General features: G+C 37.5%; 1 long non-coding RNA gene across 1 annotated transcript in view; it reads right to left on the reverse strand.

Moving 5' to 3' along the window:
* Positions 1 to 8721: 8721 nt before the first annotated feature.
* The window catches only part of LOC137225252 (uncharacterized), a 243647-nt gene continuing 227578 nt past the window's right edge, over positions 8722 to 24790 (reverse strand). Inside the window, exons 5-6 of the long non-coding RNA XR_010943755.1 lie at positions 21965 to 22081; positions 8722 to 8786 (exon numbers count right to left, since the gene is read on the reverse strand). This is a non-coding gene — a long non-coding RNA (uncharacterized lncRNA). The remainder of the gene's footprint in view (positions 8787 to 21964; positions 22082 to 24790) is intronic.

Consider the following 24790-nt stretch of genomic DNA (forward strand, 5'->3'; position numbering starts at 1 on the left):
GCAGTTTCTATCCTATGAGAAAATGAACATTTCATAAATATTGAATACCATTACACACATACCCTACAAGTTGGTTAGCTAAAAAGAGAGAAATTCCATTAGAGGCTTTCGCAAGGAAAATATAAAATAGTTGAGATAAAGCAGCTGACAGGATTAGTTACTACTTTGCTTTAAAAATGTAGTGAACAGCAATTCCACAAACTTCCAAGGGAAAATTGTATCAGCTATTTGAAAACTCTGAGCCCCTTTATTAAGAGGATTTCTTGTCTTATAGGCTGTGTGAATTGGTTGAATAGTGATTAGTTGTATATGCAACATATGCTTGTATCAGAGAATAATTTAGCCCCATAAAATATTCATCAGTATCTGATAGCATCAGAAGTGGAAATCTGACAGTCATCCTGTCCAGAAAAGGATGTTTCGTAATCAGAAAAAGTGACCAGTGCCCTTTAGTACCTAAAAAAGACTGAATTTAGACTAGGAAGGCACCCTGACTTCTGTTTTCTCAAACTAGATGGCTCACTCCCAACTTCCTTTAAAAATCATATAACTAAAACCTCAATGACTGAATTCCTCCAGCTAGAAAATGAAAGTAAAAAGCCCTCCTTGTCACATGGAGCAATAATAGAGCATAGTTAATAAGTCGGTATTTTAGGACCTTGCTTACAGGAGAGTTAGGTTTTTCTGTCATTTAATAAAAGTATCTTTCTGGTGTGGGACATGAAGGTGAGATTTTTGACTTTTTATTATTAGAGTCAAACCTAGAATGATGAAGTTGACATTCACCAGCACTCTGTGTATTGGGGAAGGGATAAAGGTTGATTTCCACTGTAGTCTCACAGTTATCTCTCAGTGACGGAACTGCTTCCAGGGCTCAGTCTTTGCCCTCTTCACTTCACTATGTACAACTGCGTCCTGAATGATTCCATCTTATCCAGTTTTATAGCACTTATTTTCTAACATACTACATAACTTAACTTATTTATGTCTTCTCCCTCCAGACACATACCTGAATGTAATCCCCACTGTAGGTTCTTCTTGTTCCCTAATGCTTCCCTAGTACTCAGGAGAAAGCCTGGCCCATAAGAGGCACTCGATAATATATTTTGAATAAATGAATGAATGAAGAAAAACAGTGACAAATTACAGAAAATGTATTTGAAAGTGGGGATATAAATATGTTTTTTTCAAAGTTAAAGGAAAAGGCAAATAAGACTAGTTTTAGCATAATTTTCTATTAAAGCAAAGTTTTAGCTTCACAATAAAGAATGGTATTATAAAATAAATATAAGAATTTTGTAGCTCTAAACCTCTGTGCTTGATAAAGTTTGTATCACCCAAATGTTTAGTCTCATTTTCAGAGTTCTTTTTAAGATGGACCTGAGCTCAATATATAAAGGATCTCATAAATATATATATATATATATGTCGATTTTTAAACTTTGATATAATCAGTTAATCCAGCAGCCAGAAACTATCTTTTTTTAAGATTTAATTATTATTTATTTTATTTATTTATTTATTTATGGCTTCATTGGGTCTTAGTTGCAGCATTCAGGATCTTTGTTGAGGCATGCGGGCTCCTCATTGTAGTGCGTGGGCTTCTCTCTAGCTGTGGCACGTGGGCTCCAGAGCGTGTAGGCTCTGTAGTTTGCAGCACAGGGTCTCTCTAGTTGAGGCGCGTGAGCTCAGCAGTTGTGGCACGTGGGCCTAGTTGTCCCATGGCATGTGGGATTTTAGCTCCCTGACCAGGGATCAAAGCTGCTTCCCCTGCATTGTAAGGAGGATTCTTTATCACTGGCCCACGAGGAAAGTCCCCAGAAAATAGTTTTTGACATCAGAGATTCTCCCCAACAAATTTACTTTACTTTTCATTTTCAGTTGGCATGTAGGCATCTCATAGATGCACCCTAACAGGTTTCCTACTGCAGACCTACATTGTAGAAGTGTTATAGTTTTTTCAGGCACTAACAAAACCAGTTGTAGCCCACGTATTCTTTTTTTTTTTTTGCGGTACGCGGGCCTCTCACTGTTGTGGCCTCTCCCGTTGCGGAGCACAGGCTCCAGACGCGCAGGCTCAGCGGCCATGGCTCATGGGCCCAGCCGCTCCGTGGCATGTGGGATCTTCCCAGACCGGGGCTCGAACCCGTGTCCCCTGCATCGGCAGGCAGACTCTCAACCACTGTGCCACCAGGGAAGTCCCCCCATGTATTCTTATACACAAAGAAATTGGCTCTATGTCCTAATGGGATTTCAGGCCATGCAGCACTGTAGACAAATTATACATACAGATTCAGCCATACTTGAAAGAGGACCCAAACAAGCTTTACGCATAAGTGCAATCGATTTCCCAGTTCAACAAGTAATTTAACCAAATATTTCTAATCTCAAGAGTCTAAAAGTCAAATAAATTAGCCTTGCTTCTTGATCAACATAAATTGTTGGTTGATAAGTTAGCAAGCAGCTACAGGCTACACTAAAATTTTATTGTATTGAATGTATTATTGTACCACAAAAGGGGAAAATGTTATTAGAGGAATGTTGAATTTATTACTTTAAGACCATCAGTGGAAATACTGGTATATTGTTGCTCATATGTCTCAGGATACTTAAACCTCTGTTTGTTTTTTCAGGTATTTTTAGAGATTCTTCTTATATACAATGTACTAACATATTCTAGATGTTTTCAATGAAGAATTCATGGTTATTACAGTATTTATAGTACTACAGTTTCTTGGTAGTTATTTATTTATAGATGATCAATTCCAGGAACTAGCTTTATTAGGTATCTGGTATTGAATAACTTTAAGAAAACTTTTAAATCATCCTAGATTTATAAGGCATTTCCTTGTTTCTTAGATTACTTAGGCACACTCATTTCTGGAAATGCCTAATCAAAAGCATTAAATTTAAAATAATTGTAAATTGGAGTGCTGGTGGCTATAAAACTGCAATTACTGTATCAGTTCACCAATACAGCCCAATTTGCCAATAAAAGCACTGAAACTGTGGTTTGTATTTCCAGCAAATCTATGTTGAAAGCCACAAACTAGATAATGGTAGGAAAAATTGTTCTAATCATATCACTATTGTCATAATAAAATGGGCCCATTCTTTTTAAAACCAAGGATTCTAAGAAATTTCTAAGCTAGAAACGTAGGCTACTGCAATCGTTTCAACACACATTCGAGGATGGTGGGAGTTTGTTCTGAACTCTTTAGTTAAATTGAGCATCACCTCTTTTCTAAGACAGTAAACAAACTTCAAGGACTACAAGGGCTGGAAGGTAATGTAAATGAGTGATGCAAACTACCTGGTGAAGGGGCACATGGGCACATTGGGTGAGAAGCTGGAACTGTATCCAATTCCAGGGCACGAAGCAATGGCTACACTCTTTCAGGAGACTTTTGCCATGCAGGAATACATTACTCAACATTGCCAGACATTCCAATTTTTCAAGGAAAGAGTAGATCATTTGAAACTACCCACATTTTATGTGCTGTCTCATGTTTTAAAATCATTTGCACATATTTGGACTGGATTAAATCTTTGAGCTACTAGTTTGCCCCGTTGTCTAGAAGTCGTAATAGTCAATGGTATTTTCTTACTAGAAAAAAATGAGACAGTTTCCTGTTAAAATCTTGTTCTTTTAGACAGTACTGCTCAATTAGCCAGTAGTGGCATTTTCCTGAGTCACAGAGTGAATTTCCTATGTCCATTTATACATAATACTGAATGTCCATGAGGCCCAACATCACAGTTTCACGTATATATTTTTATCATATAAAAAGTACCATATCGTGAAGGGGAAAAATGGTACGTCCAAAGGTACCATCTTGATGTTAGTTTTATTATAATCATTTCAAAGTCATAACATCATAGTTACTTTTTTGATACATTCAGGAAGGTATTTTGTGGCTTTATCCTAACAAAACAGAGGATAAGAAATAAAGAACAAAATTAACAGTTTCTAGTTTTTCTAATCTATGGTTTTGACCTACAGAAACATATCAATTATGGATGAAATTACAATGTATATGGAAAAGTATTCACTCCCTGAGCTTCATAAATGGAAAAATATTAATCAATTTTTCTCCATCATCATTTTAAAGAAACCTTTTAAATGTTTTACCTTCTAAGCCCTCTCCATACAGCCAACAGTAAATATATATGTAAAATATATATATATTTAGAGACAGAGGGAGAGAGAGAGAAAGAATATATTATACCGTTGGTTCTTTTCTTTGGAGAGCCCTAATACAGTAGGCTAATTTTATACATGTTGCTGCTAAATTCCATCTCCCCTATCTTATATATTTACAGATTTTTTCTCAAAAGTTTTTATTTGTCTGCACTCGAAATGAAGGAATTTATATTTATTCACAATAAACTTTATCTTATTATAGTCAACTCATTATTCTTGGCTGAATGATTCTTTTGGAGGTTTGCCTCTGGGCTCCCATGTATTCACTGTCTGCTCAGATTTATCTCAAATACAGAGGATAGAATCGTGCGATAGAATCATGCTTGCTTCATCAAGGCTAGTTTTTGAAGTCAGATGAATCTAAGATCTGACTTTCTAAGGAAGTGGTCTACACCAGCCATAGCTAATGTGACTGCTGAACACCTTGTTGCTATTGTTTTTCCCAAGCGTAAAAAGCTACCTTAATAACCCTTTTGAATCATACTAGACAAATTATAATGCTCAAATTGAATGACACAGTTTATTCTTACCTAGCTTATTAAATTCTCAGGAGAGGCTAAACCCTTTGAATGAGAAATCTTAAATCAATATTAAATTGAGCCCATGTACCCCAAGGAGATTTAGACCATCTGCTAATTCTGCTGGGCAAAGGCTTTCTTTTCTATTCTCTCAGCTTTGGAGAAGTAGAATCCAATTTGCCTCCAGCTCCCATTTTTTCATCCTATAGTTAAATAGTCTATGTAAAACAAACTTTTGCAACCACCTTGTGTTATCTGAACCCAGTGTGTTCCTTTCTCACAAGAAAATAGATGGGTGTATTAAGGACACTGAAAGAGTGTTCGCAAACACAGTTCTTTCTTAGGATCTGGTGTCCTTTAAAAATTATTTCCTAAAACATGTGTTAACCTTTATATAAACAATGATTAGGTCAAATAATTTTCTTTTTGCCAAATAAATATTTTGGAAGGTGAACGTTATTACGTTTTGAAATGTCACAGAAATCTATTGGTATTCCCATCTGACCACTCTTCCCACACACCCCCACGCTCTTTCAGAACATAAGCATGTGTAGCAAGCCTTTCATGAACAAGGAATCCATTCAGGACTTAGGTACCTGGGCCAGTTTCCACTCAACAGGTTTCCTATGCACTTGTAGGTGCCAAACCGCGACTCTTATGTTTCTCCAAAAGAATTCTTAATAGACAGGAGATTAAACTCTAAGTGGCTTCCTGATTTCACCATTTCTGAAGCCCAGTGTTAGGTTGCTGAAAGTTCACTCCATTTGTACCATCAGGAGCCTAACAGGCTTTAGAAACTGAGTGAGTGAGGTAATATTTTGTGAGTGTGCAGATGAAATATTGGAGTACTTAGCAATCTATTGCATTAAAGGCACATATACATTTTTGATCACCTCTTTATTTTTTGAAAAGAATTCTTCTGTAATATTCTGAGTTTCAGGTTTAACTGAAGAATGTGAGATGAAAATGATTGTAATTTTAATAATAATCTGTATGGTAACATAAAGACAAAGTAAAGAAATGCCTGTATTTGCCCAATACTGATTCTCAACTCCTCTCTGAGCAAATATCTATTCATTATCTGAATATAACATGTCTTCATAGTGGTAAGGCAATGATAAATGTCCAGTCTATAAATGCCAAAAGCCAGATTGCAGGAATGGTTCCACATACTAATGTTCAATCAAATCAATGTACAATCAAGATGAAAAAGGAAACAAAATGCACAGTAAATGGGGAACTCTCCGAATTATCAAACATGAAATTAAACACTAAAATGATTGCCTTTAAGAATATAAGCAGTAATCTGGAAAATGAGTTTTATACAGATGTAATGAGTTCCCAAGAATAATTTGTACAATGTCCAATCAATGGTGTTAGGCTTGTATAAACCTTGCCTAGTGCCATCTTGGTAGTGATTTTTGTCCTAAGCATTGTCCAACATCTCCTGTGTTCTCTGAGGCATGAGACCACCAAATATCCACATTTGAATCACATGATCATGGAAGGTTATTTGTGAAAATTAATTTTGTTTATTTGTCTATCTGGACCCACAGTTGAGCTCTCACCTTGAAATCAAGAAGTGGCATTGCTGGAATAAACAACTTTGGTAGAGTCAGTTTATAATCACTACTTCATCAATACATGGAAATCCCATGGGCAAGGGTTATTTACTGATACTCATCCTAAGTAATTTTCCTGCTTGTCAGGGAGGTATGCCTTCCTTCAGTTTTAAGAAATGCAAGCTATAAAGATTCAGAAGGGTCAGGAAACAAATACTCCATATAGTCTGAAATTAAGGGATCAAATTAATACTTTTGATAATTTACAATGTTTTTAAATTAATTTTATTTTGTATAATTTCTATATTACAAGGGTAATATTCTGGCCAGTGATATATGTGGGTCTGTTTTTGTCAAAAGCCATGTATTCTGTTTACTGGAGACTAACTCCAAAGTCCATTGTACTAGATATTTAGTTAAGAAAATCTCTTAAGGATCAAATGCATTTTTCCCAAGCTCACTATATTATTGCATTTGTTTATTTTTTTTTTTCAGTCATGGCTGAAGTAAGTGGTTTCTAACTATTTCTAAATTGATTTAAGGGATATTATAAGTAAGAAATGTGGATATAAATAATATCTGCTTTATAATCATGCTATTATAAAAAACGGTAAAGGACAAGAGTCAAACAGCGAAAGAGGGATTTAGTTCAAGAGTCTATAAAGGAGCATTAACTAAAATATGAATACTATCTTCAATAGAAACTTCACAGAAAATGAAGAACACAGACATTCTTTTTTATACTGCTTCTTATCACGGCTCTTTTAAAAAATTAGCATTGAAAAGAAAAGGTTAAATGACAGGAATTTTTTCTTTTCTGTAAGTGTCTCAATGGTCTTCTTAGAATTTTTCTTTCTTTCAAGTCATAGAAATCATCCCTGTGCCTGACATTTTTAATTGCCCTCAAATATCAATTCATTATACCTTCCTTTCTAAATGAATACAAATTAATTTAGTGGGTAATGTTTCTATTTAAAAATACTTAGCTTTCCACGCTCCCGTGAATCTGCAGATGGGCATGTGACTACTTCTGGACAAAGAGGTATGCGTGACAGTTGAGGGTTGGGCTTTTCAGAGCGTTGTCTTCCTAACAGACTGAGCAAACCTAGTCAATGTATCTTTTGCCCTTTATCTTTTCCCTGTCTCTCTTCCTAGATTGAAAAGTGATATCTAGAAGGGCCATAGCATTTTTTGTAAATATGAGGAGAACGGCCTTGCACTAAGGGTGACAGCATAACAACAACACTAAGGTTGTTGTTATGCTGTCATGTCACCATAACAACAACCCTGGATTACTGTCTGCCTCCAGACTCAATGTTACATGAAAAATAAAGCAAAATAGAAGAATAAAATAAGCACATCAACTGACTTTCTGTGACACAGCTGAACACAACCTTAACACTCAGACTTCCTTTATGTGTCCTTGCCCCACTCTGGTTTAGATGCTCCTCCTTGTTTCCATGTCATCTCCTACAATCCCAAACACAGTATTTTCTGCCTCTCTCTGCATCATAAATTTCAGGAAGACAGAAATCATGTCAATCTTTCAATCAATGATGTCCCTTGAACTTTACACATGTCTACATAGCACATAGTAGGCACCCAATACATTTGATAAATGGGGAAGTAATAAATGACTGAATAAGTACAATTCCCACCTCTCTATATCTACTACTAACAAATAATCCAAAACTCTTCTTGTTTTCACTTAGACTATTGTAGTATCTTCCTCATGGTTTTCCCTGCATCCCCCTTGCTCAAAAACGCTCCCATAGCTTCCTATTATATTTATAATTAAATCCAAATCCTTTACACATTCTATGAAGCCTAGTATGATCTGGCTACTCTCTACTGCTCTGAATATATATCTGTTCATTCTCTTCATTATATTCCAACCACAGTGGCTTTCTTTTGGTTAATGAAACATTCCAAGCTCATTCTCACCTTAAGATCTTTATGCCAGATGTTTCATTTCCACAGATGTTCACACAGCCGACTCCTTCTTGCCTTTTAGATCTCAGCTCAGATCACTTCCTCAGAGAGGTCACAGCTGACAACTCAATCTAAAGGAACTCATCAAACGCTCTATCCCATAGCCTTCTTGTGGGGCTGTTGAGAAAATATTTTTGTTTCTGCACAGTAGGGCTTTCTGAGAAAATTTTACTGAAACTTCGAACCTGAGCTAAAATGCAACCCTTAGAAGGTAATTTATGATGGAATAAATAATAAGAACTCCAGAGAGATTTACTTCCCAGAGGTATGTGTTTACATTTCAAGGGGAGTTGAGACCCAGGACCATGGAGACATTTCAAAAAGTGAGGACTCAGTATTCTCTCCATTACTTTTCCAAGGAAGCTCTCTCAAAAGAGGAAGGAAAACAGCTGCCCCTCTCTCCTATATCAATGTCCAGATTCATTTTCTTTTGGGGGAAGAGGAGGGCTTACTCACCTACAATTCAGACTCAGTATGTGTAGAGTAACATCTGGCTCTTACTGCTCTGCCCTGGAGGGAGGACGTTGTAGCACAAGGGAAACAACACATTATTATTTACTATAAATAAGTAGTGATAAATCTTCTCTGCTCCAGAAACCTCATGTTGGCATTCAGGGTAATATTAATAAATATAGTACAAAAAACCTAATCTCTCCTTTATTCTTTTATAGTTCCTGTCATCCAGTACTGGGTATCCACATCACTCAAGATGGTGCACAAGTTCAGAGTCTTTGTTAGGTTTACAACTCATGCCTGAAAGAGCTCCTAGTAGGAGATCAACAAGTATTAATGGAATGAATAAATGAATCAGTCAATGAAATGAAAAAAATATCACTGAAATGACAACCTTTTGGAGTACTGGATTGTGTAGCTTTCTACTGATTTGGGTTACAGCAGAGGGGAGATTAAAAATTTTAGAAAAATAATTTTTTATCTCGGATGACCTGCTAAAGCATAGTATATGTAACATCTTTTGAAAACTGAGGTTTTTATAAATGTCTGAAGTGAAGACATTTTGGGTTTTTTTTTTTTTAACGAACTGATTTCCTTACGACTTAACTACTGGCTGTGTAGTTAATGAGATTTATGTTTATATAAATATTGAATAATTTATATTTTATATAAATATTGAATAAGTTATCTGTATTCTTGCCCAGCTGCACAGCAGTTGAGACGAAAACCCAGCCTTCTCTCAAAAAGCAGCTTTAGCCCTTCCCAAGGCTCTGAACTAAAACAGAATTAATTCCTCAGAGTTCTGCATCATAAGTTAACTGGAAAATTTAAAAGAGTGTACTTTAGTAACTCTCAATCTCTATCACACGAGTGCTGACAACAATTTAAATTTGAGGAGGACTCCACCTTAATGGCATTTCCAGATGAGTTACTCCCAAAATACATTTGGCAGAACCTGCAGGGTAGACTTACTAAGCATTATCCACTTGAATATTGAAAGAGATCTTCAGAAAAAAATTATTTTCATTTTGATGGAACTGATACTGAGCTCTTACTTCTGATAACACTTGTACAATTTGTTCAAGCTGATCATCTCATTGCAGAAACAAAACAAACATATTGACAGCACAAATATTTGACAAATGTAATTCTTGAAGATTTCACTCAAAGAAAAAAATGGGCTCTGAATTATAGTGGTGGATTCAAGAATGGCTAGAATTAATTAGGTATTCTCTTAACATTTTAAACTATGGGTTATAGTAAAAATAATTTCTTCTTTAAGAACTGCTGAATGTAGTAGGTATTTTTAAAATTTTACCATAACAAGTCAGTTGAAATTACCTAGAATTTGAGGAGAAAGTAAGTATAATGTAAACTTCTGAAATCTAAGCTTACCATAAACACCACATTTGATCAACTCTTTAGAGAGGTAGCCAATCTAAATAATTATATACAAATGTGTTGCTACTGTGAATAAGGGTGTACAGACTCAAATCCTATTGGGAGGATAAATTAATAGAAGATAAACTGTAATGATAAACTGATAGAAGATAAACTGTAAGTTTGCAACACCCAATGCTTTGAGAAGGGTAAAATCTGGGTAAACAAGAGTTAAAAATTAAATGCTGTGTAGTTGTGTCTCTAGCATACTCCATAGAACAGGGCATTCTGATTGGCAGGCATGAGCCTCTAGCCTTCTCAGTAGGTATATTGCTATAGTAAAGCAGGGTGCATGCCAATCTATTAACACTGTTTCCAAAGATCATCTAAATAATTTTTTTTACCATTTTTATTGGATTACTATTGCTTTACAATGGTGTGTTAGTTTCTGCTTTATAACAAAATGAATCAGTTATACATATGCATATATCCCCATATCTCTTCCCTCTTGCATCTCCCTCCCTCCCACCCTCCCTATCCCACCCTTCTAGCTGGTCACAAAGCACCAAGCTGATCTCCCTGTGCTAAGTGACTGTTTAACAGTAGCTACCTATTTTACATTTCATAGTGAATATATGCCCATATATACACTACCACTCTCCCACTTTCTCCTAGTTTACCCTTCCCCCTCTCCGTGTCCTCAAGTCCATTCTCTAGGAGGTCTGCATCTTTATTCCCGTTTTGCCCCTAGGTTCTTCAGGACCTTTTTTTTTTTTTTTTTTTTTAGATTCCATACATATGTGTTAGCATACAGTATTTGTTTTTCTCTTTCTGACTTACTTCACTCTGTATGACGGACTCTAGGTCCATCTGCCTCACTACAAATAACTCAATTTTGTTTCTTTTAAAGGCTAAGTAATATTCCTTTGTATATGTGTGCCACAACTTCTTTATCCATTCATCTGTCGATGGATACTTAGGTTGCTTCCATGTCCTGCTATTGTAAATAGAGCTGCAATGAACATTGTGGTACATGACTCTTTTTGAATTATGGTTTTCTCAGGGTATATGCCCAGTAGTGGGATTGCTGGGTCATATGGTAGTTCTATTTTTTGTTTCTTAAGGAACCTCCATACTGTTCTCCATAGTGGCTGTATCAATTTACATTCCCACCAACAGTGTATGAGGGTTCCCTTTTCTCCACACCCTCTCCAGCATTTATTGTTTCTAGATTTTTTGATGATGGCCATTCTGACCGGCGTGAGATGATATCACATTGTAGTTTTGATTTACATTTCTCTAATAACTAACAATGTTGAGCATTCTTTCATATGTTTGTTGGCAATCTGTATATCTTCTTTGGAGAAATGTCTGTTTCGGTCTTCTGCCCATTTCTGGATTGGGTTGTTTGTTTTTTGATGTTGAGCTGCATGAGCTGCTTGTAAATTTTGGAGATTAATCCTTTGTCAGTTGCTTCATATGCAAATATTTTCTCCAAATCTGAGGGTTGTCTTTTCATCTTGGTAATGGTTTCCTTTGCTTTGAAAAGGTTTTGAAGTTTCATTAGGTCCTATTTGTTTATTTTTGTTTTTATTTCCATTTCTGTATAAGTTGGGTCCAAAAGGATCTTGCTGTGGATTTATGTCATAGAGGGTTCTGCCTATGTTTTCCTCTAAGAGCTTTATACTGTCTGGTCTTACATTTAGGTCTCAAATCCATTTTGAGTTTATTTTTGTGTATGGTGTTAGGGAGTGCTCTAATTTCATTCTTTTACACGTAGCTGTCCAGTTTTCCCAGCACCACTTACTGAACAGACTGTCTTTTCTCCATTGTATATCTTTGCGTCCTAGTCATAGATTAGTTGACCATAGGTGCACGGGTTTATCTCTGGGCGTTCTATCTTGTTCCATTGATCTATGTTTCTGTTTTTGTGCCAGTACCATATTGTCTTGATTACTGTAGCTTTGTAGTATAATCTGAAGTCAGGGAGTCTGATTCCTCCAGCTCCGTTTATTTCCCTCAAGACTGCTTTGGCTATTCGGGGTCTTTTGTGTCTCCATACAAATTTGAAGATGATTTGTTCTAGTTCTGTAAAAAATGCCATTGGTAATTTGATAGGGATTGCATTGAATCTTTAGATTGCTTAGGGTACTATAGTCGTTTTCACAATGTTGATTCTTCCAATCCAAGAACATGGTATATCTGTTGGTATCATCTTTAAATTTCTTTCATCAGTGTCTTATAGTTTTCTGCATACAGGTCTTTTGTTTCCCTAAGTAGGTTTATTCCCAGGTATTTTATTCTTTTTGTTGCAATGGTAAATGGGAGTGTTTCCTTAATTTCTCTTTCACATTTTTCATCATTAGTGTACAGGAATGCAAGAGATTTCTGTCCATTAATTTTGTATCCTGCAACTTTACCAAATTCATTGATTAGCTCTAGTAGTTTTCTGGTAGCATTTTTAGGATTCTCTATGTATAGTATCATCTGCAAACAGTGACAGTTTTACTTCTTCTTTTCCAATTTGTATTCCTTTTATTTCTTTTTCTTCTCTGATTGCCATGGCTAGGACTTCCAAAACTATGTTGAATAATAGTGGTGAGCATGGACATCCTTGTCTCGTTTCTGATCTTAGAGGAAATGCTCTCAGTTTTTCACCATTGAGAATCATGTTTTCTGTGGGTTTGTGGTATATGGCCTTGATTATGTGGAGGTTGGTTCCCTCTATGCCCACTTTCTGAAGAGTTATCATAAATCAGTGTTGAATTTTGTCAAAAGTTTTTCTGCAACTATTGAGATGATCATATGGTTTTTATTCTTCAATTTGTTAATATGGTGTATCACATTGATTGATTTGCGTATATTGAAGAATCCTTGCATCCCTGGGATAAATCCCACTTAATCATGGTGTATCGTCCTTTTAATGTGTTGTTGGATTCTGTTTGCTAGTATTTTGTTGAGGATTTTTGCATCTATGTTCATCAGTGATATTGGTCTGTAATTTTCTTTTTTTGTAGTATCTTTGTCTGGTTTTGGTATCAGGGTGATGATGACCTCATAGAATGAATTTGGGAGTGTTACTTCCTCTGAAATTTTTTGGAAGAGTTTGAGAAGGATGGGTGTTAGCTCTTCTCTAAATGTTTGATAGAATTCACCTGTGAAGCCATCTGGTCCATGGTTTTTGTTTGTTGGAAGATTTTTAATCAAGTTTCAATTTCATTACTTGTGATTGATCTGTTCATATTTTCTGTTTCTTCCTGGTTCAGTCTTGGAAGGTTATACCTTTCTAAGAATTTGTCCATTTCTTCCAGGTTGTCCATTTTATTGGCATAGAGTTGCTTGTACTAGTCTCTTAGGTTGCTTTGTATTCCTGTGGTGTCTGTTGTAACTTCTCCTTTTTCATTTCTAATTTTATTGATTTGAGTCCTCTCCCTCTTTTTCTTGATGAGTCTGGCTAATGGTTTATCCATTTTGCTTACCTTCTCAAAGAAATAGCTTTTAGTTTTATTGATTTTTGCAATTGTTTTCTTTGTTTCTATTTCATTTATTTCTGCTCTGATCTTTATGATTTCTTCTTTTCTGCTAACTTTTGGTTTTGTTTGTTCTACTTTCTCTAGTTGCTTTAGGTGTAATGCTAGACTGTTTACTTGCGATTTTTCTTGTTCCTTGAGGTAGGCTTGTATACCTATAAACTTCCCTCTTAGAACTGCTTTTGCTGCATCTCATAGGTTTTGGATCATTGTGTTTTCATTGTCATTTGGCTCTTGGTATTTTTTGATTTCGTCTTAGATTTCTTCAGTGATGTCTTGGTTATTTAGTAACATATTGTTTATCCTCCAAGTGTTTGTGTTTTTTACGTTTTTTTCCCTGTAATTCATTTCTAATCTCATAGTGCTGTGGTCTGAAAAGATGCTTCATATGATTTCAATTTTCTTAAATTTACTGAGGCTTGATTTCTGACCCAAGATATGATCTATCCTGGAGAATGTCCGTGCGCACTTGAGAAGAAAGTGTAATCTGCTGTTTTTGGATGGAATGTCCTATAAATATCAATTAAATCTATCTGGTCTATTGTGTCATTTAAAGCTTCTGTTTCCTTATTTATTTTCCTTCGGGATGATCTGTCCATTGGTGTAAGTGAGGTGTTAAAATCCCCCACTATTATTGTGTTACTGTCAATTTCCTCTTTTACAGCTGTTAGCAGTCGCCTTAGGTATTGAGGTGATCCTAAGTTGGGTGCATACATATTTATAATTGTTATATCTTCTTCGTAGATTGATCCCTTGATCATTATGTAGTGTCCTTCCTTGTCTCTTGTAACATTCCTTATTTTAAAATCTATTTTATCTGATATGAGTATAGCTACTCCAGCTTTCTTTTGATTTCCATTTGCATGGAATATCTTTTTCCATCCCCTGACTTTCAGTCTGTATGTGTACCTAGGTCTGAAGTGGGTCTCTTGGACACAGCATATATACGGGTCTTGTTTTTGTATCCATTCAGCAATCTTGTGTCTTTTTTTTTTTTTTTTTTTTTGCGGTACGCGGGCCTCCCACCGCCGCGGCCTCTCCCCCTGTGGAGCACAGGCTCCGGACGCGCAGGCCCAGCGGCCATGGCCCACGGGCCCAGCCGCTCCGCAGCATGCAGGATCCCCCCAGACCAGGGCACGAACCCGTGTCCCCTGCACCAGCAGGCGGACCCTCTACCACTGCGCCACCAGGGAAGCCCAATCCTGTGTCTTTTGGTTGGAGCCTTTAATCCATTCATGTTTAAGGTAATTATTGATATGTATGTTCCTATGATCATTTTCTTAATTGTTTTGGATTTGTTTTTATAGGTCCTTTTCTTCTCTTGTGTTTCCCACTTAGAGTAGTAGTTCCTTTAGCATTTGTTGTAGAGCTGGTTTGCTGGTGCTGAATTCTCTTAGCTTTTGCTTGTCTGTAAAGCTTTTGATTTCTCCATCGAATCTGAATGAGATCCTTGCCAGGTAGAGTAATCTTGGTTGTAGGTTCTTCCCTTTTATCACTTTAAGTGTATCATGCCACTACCTTCTGGCTTGTAGAGTTTCTGCTGAGAAATCAGCTGTTCACCTTATCGGAGTTCCCTTGTATGTTATTTGTGGTTTTTCCCTTGCTGCTTTCAATAATTTTTCTTTGTCTTTAATTTTTGCTAGTTTGATTACTATGTGTCTTGCCGTGTTTCTCCTTGGGTTTATCCTGTATGGGACTTGCTGCGCTTCCTGGACTTGGGTGGCTATATCCTTTCCCATGTTAGGGAAGTTTTTGACTATAACCTCTTCAAATATTTCCTCTGGTCCTTTCTCTCTCTCGTCTCCTTCTGGGACCCCTATAATGCGAATGTTGTTGCATTTAATATTGTCCCAGAGGTTACTTAACTGTTTTCATTTCTTTTCATTCTTTTTTCTTTATTCTGTTCTGCGGCAGTGAATTCCACCATTCTGTCTTCCAGGCCACTTATCCATTCTTCTGCCTCAGAATCCGTTATTCTGCTATTGATTCCTTCTAGTGCAGTTTTCATTTCAGTTATTGTATTGTTCATCTCTTGTTTGTTTGTTCTTTAATTCTTCTGGGTCTTTGTTAAACATTTCTTGCATCTTCTTGATCTTTGCCTCCATTCTTTTTCCGAGGTCCTGGATCATCTTCACTATCATTATTCTGAATTCTTTTTCTGGAAGGTTGCCTATCTACACTTCATTTAGTTGTTTTTCTGGGGTTTTATCTTGTTCATCTGGTATATAGCCCTCTGCCTTTTCATCTTGTCTATCTTTCTGTGAATGTGGTTTTTGTTCCACAGGCTGCAGGATTGTAGTTCTTCTTGCTTCTGCTGTCTGCCCTCTGGTGGATGAGGCTATCTAGGAGGTTTGATGGGAGGGACTGGTGGTGGGTGGAGCTGACTGTTGCTCTGGTGGGCAGAACTCAGTAAAACTTTAACTCACTTGACTGTGATGGGTGGGGCTGGGTTCACTCCATGTTGGTTGTTTGGCCTGAGGCAACCCAACACTGGAGCCTACCTGGGCTCTTTGGTGGGGCTAATGGCTGATTCTGGGAGGGTTCATGCCAAGGAGTACTTCTCAGAACTTCTGCTGCCAGTGTCCTTGTCCCCACAGTGAAAGAGAGCCACCCCCCGCCTTGCAGGAGACCCTCCAACACTAGTAGGTAGGTCTGGTTCAGTCTCCCCTGGGGTCACTGCTCCTTCCCCTGGGTCCTGATGCACACAATACTTTGTGTGTGCCCTCCAAGAGTGGAGTCTCTGCTTCCCCCAGTCCTGTCAAAGTCCTGCAATCAAATCTCACTAGCCTTCAAAGACTGATTCTCTAGGAATTCCTCCTCCCATTGCTGGACCCCCATGTTGGGAAGCCTGATGTGGGGCTCACAACCTTCACTCCATTGGGTGGACTTCTGTGGTATAAGCGTTCTCCAGTCTGTGAGTCACCCATCCAGCAGTTATGGGATTTGATTTTATTGTGATTGTGCCCCTCCTACCATCTCATTGTGGCTTCTCCTTTGTCTTTGGATGTGGGGTATCTTTTTTGGTGAGTTCCAGTGTCTTCCTTTCGATGATTGTCCAGCAGCTAGTTGTGATTCTGGTGTTCTTGCAAGAGGGAGTGAGAACACATCCTTCTCTTCCGCCATCTTTGTTCCTCCTCCTGTTTTTCATTTCTAATTCTGTTGATTTGAGTCTTCTCCCTTTTTTTCCTTGATGAGTCTGGCTAATGTTTTATCAATTATGTTTATCTTCTCAAAGAACCAGCTTTTAGTTTTACTGATCTTTGCTATTGTTTCCTTCATTTGTTTTTCATTTATTTCTGATATCTTTATGATTTCTTTCTTTCTGTGAAATTTGGGTTTTTTTTGTTCTTCTTTCTCTAATTGCTTTAGGTGTAAGGTTAGATTGTTTGAGATATTTCTTGTTTCTTAAGGTAGGATTTTATTTTATTTTTATAAACTTCCCTCTTAGAACTGCTTTTTCTGCATCCCATAGGTTTTGGCTCATTGTGTTCTCATTGTCATTTGTTTCTAGGTATTTTTTGATTTCATCTTTGATTTCTTCAGTGATCTCTTGGTTATTAAGTAGTGTATTGTTTATTCTTCATGTGTTTGTATTTTTTACAGATTTTTTTCCTGTAATTGATATCTAGTTTCATAGCGCTGTGGTCAGCAAAGATACCTGATACAATTTCAATTTTCTTAAATTTACCAAGGCTTGATTTGTGACCCATGATATGATCTATCTTGGAGAATGTTCGATGAGCACGTGAGAAGAAACTGTACTCTGTCGTTTTGGGGTGGAATGTCCTATAAATATCAATTAAGTCCGTCTTGTTTAATGTATCATTTAAACCTTGTGTTTCCTTATTTATTTTCATTTTGGATGATCCGGCCACTGGTGAAAGTGGGGTGTTAAAGTCCCCTACTATGATTGTGTTACTGTCAATTTCCCCTTTTATGGCTGTTAGTATTTGCCTTATGTACTGGGATGCTCCTATGTTGGCTGCATAAATATTTACAATTGTTATATCTTCTTCTTGGATCGATCCCTTGATCATTATGTAGTGTCCTTCTTTGTCTCTTTTAATAGTCCTTATTTTAAAGTCTATTTTGTCTGATATGAGAAATGCTACTGCATCTTTCTTTTGATTTCCATTTTCTTGGAATATCTTTTTCCATCCCCTCACTTTCCGTCTGTATGTGTCCCTAGGTCTGAAGTGGGTCTCTTGGAGACAGCATATATACGGGTCTTGTTTTTGTATCCATTCAGCCAGTCTATGTCTTTTGGTTGGAGCATTTAATCCATTTACATTTAAGGTAATTATCAATATGAATGTTCCTATTACTGTTTTCTTAATTGTTTTGGGTTTGTTATTGTAGGTTTTTTCCTTATCTTGTGTTTCCTGCCTAGAGAAGTTCCTTTAGCATTTGTTGTAAAGGTGGTTTGGTTGTGCTGAATTCTCTTAGCTTTTGCTTGGCCGTAAAGTTTTTAATTTCTCCATCGAATCTGAATGAGATCCTTGCTGGACAGAGTAATCTTGCTTGTAGTTTTTTCCCTTTCCTTACTTTAAATATGTCCTGTCACTCCCTTCTAGCTTGCAGAGTTTCTGGTGAAAGATCAGCTGTTAACCTTATGGAGATTCCCTTGTATGTTATTTGTTGTTTTTCCCTTGCTGCTTTTAATATATTTTCTTTGTATTTAATTTCTGATAGTTTGATTAATATGTGTCTTGGCGTGTTTCTCCTTGAATTTATCCTGTATGGGACTCTCTGTGCTTCCTGGACTTGATTAACTACTTCCTTTCCCATATCAGGGAAGTTTTCAACTATAATCTCTTCAAATATTTTCTCAGTCCCTGTCTTTTTCTCTTCTTCTTCTGGGACCCCTATAATTCGAATGTTGGTTTGTTTAATATTGTCCCAGAGGTCTCTGAGACTCTCCTCAATTCTTTTCATTCTTTTCTCTTTATTCTACTCTGCAGTAGTTATTTCTACTGTTTTATCTTCCAGGTCACTTATCCGTTCTTCTGCCTCAGTTATTCTGTTATTGATCCCTTCTAGAGAATTTTTAATTTCATTTATTGTGTTGTTCATCATTGTTTGTTTGCTCTTTAGTTCTTCTAGGTCCTTGTTAAACGTTTCTTATATTTTCTCCATTCTATTTCCAAGATTTTGGATCATCTTTACTATCATTATTCTGAATTCTTTTTCACGTAGACTGCCTACTTCCTCTTCATTTGTTAGGTCTGGTGGGTTTTTACTTTCCTCCTTCATCTTCTGTGTGTTTCTTTGTCTTCTCATCTTGCTTAACTTACTGTGTTTGGGGTCTCCTTTTTGCAGGCTTTAGATTTGTAGTTCCAGCTGTTTTTGGTGTCTACCCCCAGTGGCTAAGTTTGGTTCAGTGGGTTGTGTAGGCTTCCTGGTGGAGGGGACTAGTGCCTGTGTTTTGGTGGATGAGGCTGGATCTTGTCTTTCTGGTGGGCAGGTCCACCTCTGGTGGTGTGTTTTGGGGTGTCTGTGACCTTATTATGATTTTAGGCAGCCTCTCTGCTAATGGGTGGTGTTGTGTTCCTGTCTTGCTAGTTGTTTGGCATAGGGTGTCCAGCACTGTAGCTTGCTGGTCGTTGAGTGAAGCTGGGTCTTGGCACTGAGATGGAGATCTCTGGGAGATTTTTGCCGTATGATATTACGTGGAGCTGGGAGGTCTCTGTTGGACCAGTGTCCTGAACTTGGCTCTCCCACCTCAGAGGCACAGCCCTGACACCTTGCTGGAGCACCATGAGCCTTTTGGGAGGTCTGAGGTCTTCTGCCAGTGTTCCGTAGGTGTTCTGTAGGAGTTGTTCCACATGTAGATGTATTTCTGATGTATTTGTGGGGAGGAAGGTGATCTCCATGTCTTACTCTTCCACCATCTTGAAGCTCCTCTTCCATCTAAATAATTTTTGTCTGAGTTTTTTATACCATCAGATTTCCCAAATAAATATATCTTCTGACAAGAAAATTCACTGATACCCCAATATCACTATTTCCAACCACTTAGCAATTCAAAACAGATTAATTTATAGGGCTCTTATAGTTCGGTAGACATGGATCAGTCTTCCAGAGGTTTCTACCTACAGAGAAAAATAAAATCAAGTTCCTGAATCTACAAAACTGAGAAATAAGACTTGGAAAAATAGTGATACCCTAAATATCACTATATTATGTGTATAGTTATACTTTATAATTATACTATATACTTTATATACTATACAGTATATAAAGCAATATGGAAAGGGTGATGCTGTTATTAATTTGTAACCCTTATAATGAAAGATGTTTTTGAAAGCCTGAGGCAAGGGTTCGATACATAATTTGCAGGCTCAGTGCAAAGCAAAAATGTGGACTCCTTATTCAAAAGAAAGGAAAAAAAGCTTTTTCTGTTCTGCAGTCTCTCACCCTGTCATGGTGATTTCCATTTGCTTTCAACATTCTGCTCCCTTGGGAGTGAGGATACCAGCAGGACAAGTATAGACCCTCACAAGTGTCCTCTCCACATCCATCCCTAAGTCCCCACAGGGAACAGAGGGCAGCAGAAGTCACCGGGTAGAAGTAAGGGAGTGGGTTACTAGACACCCAACCAGGGGAGGTGGGGACATAGGGAGCTGACAGGAGGCAAGACCATGTGTGAGTAGAGGCTCCAAGATCCCCGTGCATGCTCCATCATCCCACTGGGATGATTTTGACTATAAAATACAAATTTAAAGCAAAATTATTAATAATTTTATGATGACCACATTGTGTTAAATCCTAAGCATTGGGCCTTCTGTAACTGCCCTAGTCACAGGCTCATACACCTGGCTCCTCCTAAGGCAGATGTAGTTACACCATCTCCCTGTCCAGGCCCTGGCTCTGACTTAATCTGCCTCATCTATTTCTACCATCTACAGCCCAGCCTGGCTGCTTTCAGGACTCTGTGCTGATGTGGTCTTGGCAGAGAACCCTGAGCTTTTCTGTTTGCCATTGCTCTGTACCCACTTACCCTCATGAGTTCATATTGCTCTTGCTACAGAAATTTATCTTCCCAATTACTATGTCGCAAATTTCCACAACTCCTCTGAAACCCCATTCAAATGTTAATCTTCTTTTCTGGTCACTAACAGTGCAGGAATGTGGGGTTTCAGAGACCTCTATGACTTAAGTCACATCCAGGCTGAAAAGCAGCTTAGAAAAAATAGCCTCATGACTCAAATTATCTTCTCCCCCATGTAAGGCCCTTATTTCTGACTATGAAAGACACCACCAAGGAGGACCACACTGTCAGTCATTGGTCAAGCTGGGATGTGCATTCGAACAACTGCATGAGTTACAATAAACTATAAGTGTAAGAGGCCGGGTCTGAGGGGTTAGAGACACTTCATCTGTCTTGATACCTCTTCAATGAAACAGGGTCTAAAATGTCATTTTATTAATTAGTCCAGCTATGACCTTGGACAACTCACTTCATGGACAACTCACTTCATATCTCTCTCATTCTTTATCTGTCAAAAGTCAAAAAGTTGAAATTACATTCTCTAAGTCCTAACCAGTTTCAAAAGTATTTAATTCCATGAAAGAAAATAGAAAGGAAAGAAGAAATGTAACCAAAGACCCTTTTCACTAAAAATAGAGCTACCATATGATCCAGCAATCCCACTTTTGGGCATATATCCAGAAAAGATGAACTCTAATTTGAAAAGATACATGCACCCCAATGTTCATTACAGCACTATTTACAATAGCCAAGACATGGAAGCAACCTAAATGTCCATCAACAAATGACTGATAAAGAAGATGTGGTACATATATATAATGGAACATTATGTAGCCATAAAAAGAATGAAATAATGCCATTTGCAGTAACATGGATGGAACCAGAGAATACGTACTAAGTGAAGTAAGTCAGACAAAGAAAGACAAGTATTATATGATATCACTTATATGTGGAATCTAAAAAATAATACAAATTAATTTATTGATAAAACAGAAACAGATTCACAGACATGGAAAACAAACTTTTAGTTACCAAAGGGGAAATGTGGGGGATGTGTATAAATTAGGAGTATAGGATTAACAGGTATACACTACTATATATATAACAGATAAACAACGAGGACCTACTGTATAGCACAGGGAACTATATTCAATATCTTATAATAACCTACAATGGAAAAGAATCTAAATATATATATATATACAAATCACTTTGCTGCACCCCTGAAACTAACACAATACTGTAAATCAATAGAAAACAAAATAACAAACAAAACCAAAAAGGCCTTTTTTAAATAAACCTGAAAATGTATCTTTCAGTATATCTGTTTTTACCTCTAATGTGGCATGGATCCCTGATGTGTCAGTTCAGGTCCTCTGGGAGGAGGTGCTGAGATGAAGTGAGGAGAGCAAGAGGTCCACTGGGCTTGAGGGGTAAGGGGTGGGCAGTGCCTGTGAAAAACAAAAGCGGAAGCAGCAGAAGTGAGCAGGAAAAGCTTTCAGGAACAACAAAGATCTGACACTAAGGAAAGGGAAGGAGGGAGAGAGCAGAAATGGGCACAGAAAGCCTCAGAGTGCTACAAACCTGAAAACGTCTTTGGTAACCTGATGGGGAGCTCCAGAGCAAAGACGGCCCTTTGGAGAGTACTCTCATGTAGTGTACAGAGGATCACCTGGGAAGACTGACCTCATATCAAACACTGAGAGCATTCCTGAGGTCCTGCTGCTGGAGGTGGTGGTCTAACTACAAGTTCTTTCTTGCAGGGAGATTCATGGTGTACAACTCCACGGCTGCACCCCGATCATGTTTATTATAAAAGCAAGCCATGATGTTAAGAAACCCAGGCATTTTTGTCAGATCCCTTCACAGGCTTACATTTCTAGGACTCAGTTCTAGTATTTTTAACATAATGGGACAGTTGATCATCATTAATGAGTATTGTATAATTAATGAGGATTAAAATAATTTAAAAAAAAACGTGTGGAGTAGAGAAACTTAGAGCTAGGAGGAATCAAAAATTATTAGCCCAACCCCTTCATTTGACAAAGAGAAAACTGAGGCCCACTGGGACTAAGCACCCAATGTTACCATCGGGCTAGTTAGTGCCAGGGCAGGAATGGAACCCACACCTTCTCACCCCCAGCCCAGGCCTCTTTTAAAGAAGCTGAACAAGGCAAAAAAAAGAGAAATTTTATTTCACCAACAGTTCAGGCTTTTAAAAAAGTATTCAGAATTGGGAACAGATGTCCTGTCACACTGATGGGGCAGACAAGTAAAAGTTTAGAACAGAACTCAGCACCACAAAATCCATATAAGGTGAATCATATTACAGTTGACCCTTGAACAACATAGGTTGAACAGCTCAGGTCCACTTATACACAGATTTATTTTTGATAGTAAATACTACACAATGGATCTGTGGGATCTTGGTTACGGGGAACCAAACCACATATAAGGAGGGCCAACTATAAATTATAGGCAAACTTTCAACTGAACGGAGAGTTGGCAACAAGGCTATCTGATTTAACTTAAACATTTAAGTAACTAAAGTAAAATTCTGCTTCCATGAGGAAGAGATTTCTAACAATGAAAACTGAGAGACCATCTTGATCATTGGACAAGTGTGAATAGGATCAGGGAAGCCAAAAATCTTGAGGAGCTGGGTAAAAGAGAGAGATGTACTCCATCCTCTCCCTGCAAGCCAGAGAATAAGCCAAATGAGTAGGTCTCAATAAGCTATTTATTTAGAGAAATGTACAGTTTATACAGATTATAGGGTAAATAAGTATGATACTTATTTGGGGATCACCATAATACTAAGTGCTTTTCTCATAAGTCAACTCCAGTTACAATGTTTGTTATACAGAAAATAGTAATCTATAATCATTATCATTTTCAGGTAAATAATTATTATAGCAAGTGTTACTAGCTTGAAAGACACTGATAACTTCCTAAAAATACCTAAAAATATTTTGTTGTTTGAAGCACTAAGAAAAGTATATATGGCTAAAGCTAAGTGGCCCTTGAGGGAAGGGCTCTGAGACTATTACAGCTTTGACATGGTACCTTCTGTTATATAAAATGTGATCTCGTGTCTCAGAAGACCACTTGGCTGGAGGAGTTCTTCCTACTGGCACACTATTATACTGGGTGCTGTCTCTAGGCAGAAAAGTAGAGAACAACTTTCTTCTATCACAGCATTTCTAGTTGAAATGGAAATATAGACCTTATATAGGAGACAGCTGAAGGGTTAGTATATCGTGCGCTGTCTTGGCTCTGGTCTCTACTTAGAGCTGTGTCACTGCTTGGATCTAGATCAGCTGAGTTTTGTTGATAGCGGCAGGGAGAAATTCTCCATCATGTTATATCGAATCCTAACAAAAACCCCTGCAGCACAAAAAGCAGGTTTACTATCAACTCACCCTTACCTGAAACATTATCTCAATTCTAACTTTGGTTAACACAAAGTCTCTAGCTTTGTTCTCCGGGACAGTTCCCACACCCTCTAGAATTTAGAATTTCTAACTGAAGGCCTGCATGAGGGCAGAGTACTCAGGCAGCCTGTGCTTCAAAAGGCTCAAAATGAAAAAGGCACAGTAAAATAAATCAGTTGGACTACTTAGCGGTAAATGTCTCAATTTCTTGTTGTGTTTAACCTTCCTACCGAACGGAACAGTAATGTATATCCTCTCACTGCATTCTTAATAAGGTTATTTACACTGCATAGCCAATGAATTTGTGTCCTATGCAATAAATTCTCAGCTCTGAAATGTGTGTGAGAATGTAGACATCATTATTAGAGGAATTAACCTTGTAAATGGGGAGCACCCTTATTGAAACTCTGTTTGATTATTCAAGAGTGACACAGGAATACAGGCAGTTTTGTGCAGAATTATAATGATCAGCCTTGCAAATAGCCACTGGCTATGAATAAGCAACTATCTTTTGGCAACAAGTGAAGAATTCTGACTTCATTTTTAAAATATTTCTGTGTTGGTTTGTAATTTCCAATTCCAGCAGAAGAAAAAATATTGCATGCATCTCCAATGTATAGAATTAAGGGCTTATTCATCAGTATTGATTGTATTTTGAACTGGTTGAGCCAAACAAAGTCAGAAGGAGGAAAGACAGACAGAGTAGAACTTTTTCAAGCCAAACGA

Source organism: Pseudorca crassidens, chromosome 5, assembly GCF_039906515.1.
Source record: "Pseudorca crassidens isolate mPseCra1 chromosome 5, mPseCra1.hap1, whole genome shotgun sequence".
In the NCBI taxonomy this organism is placed as follows: domain Eukaryota; kingdom Metazoa; phylum Chordata; class Mammalia; order Artiodactyla; family Delphinidae; genus Pseudorca; species Pseudorca crassidens.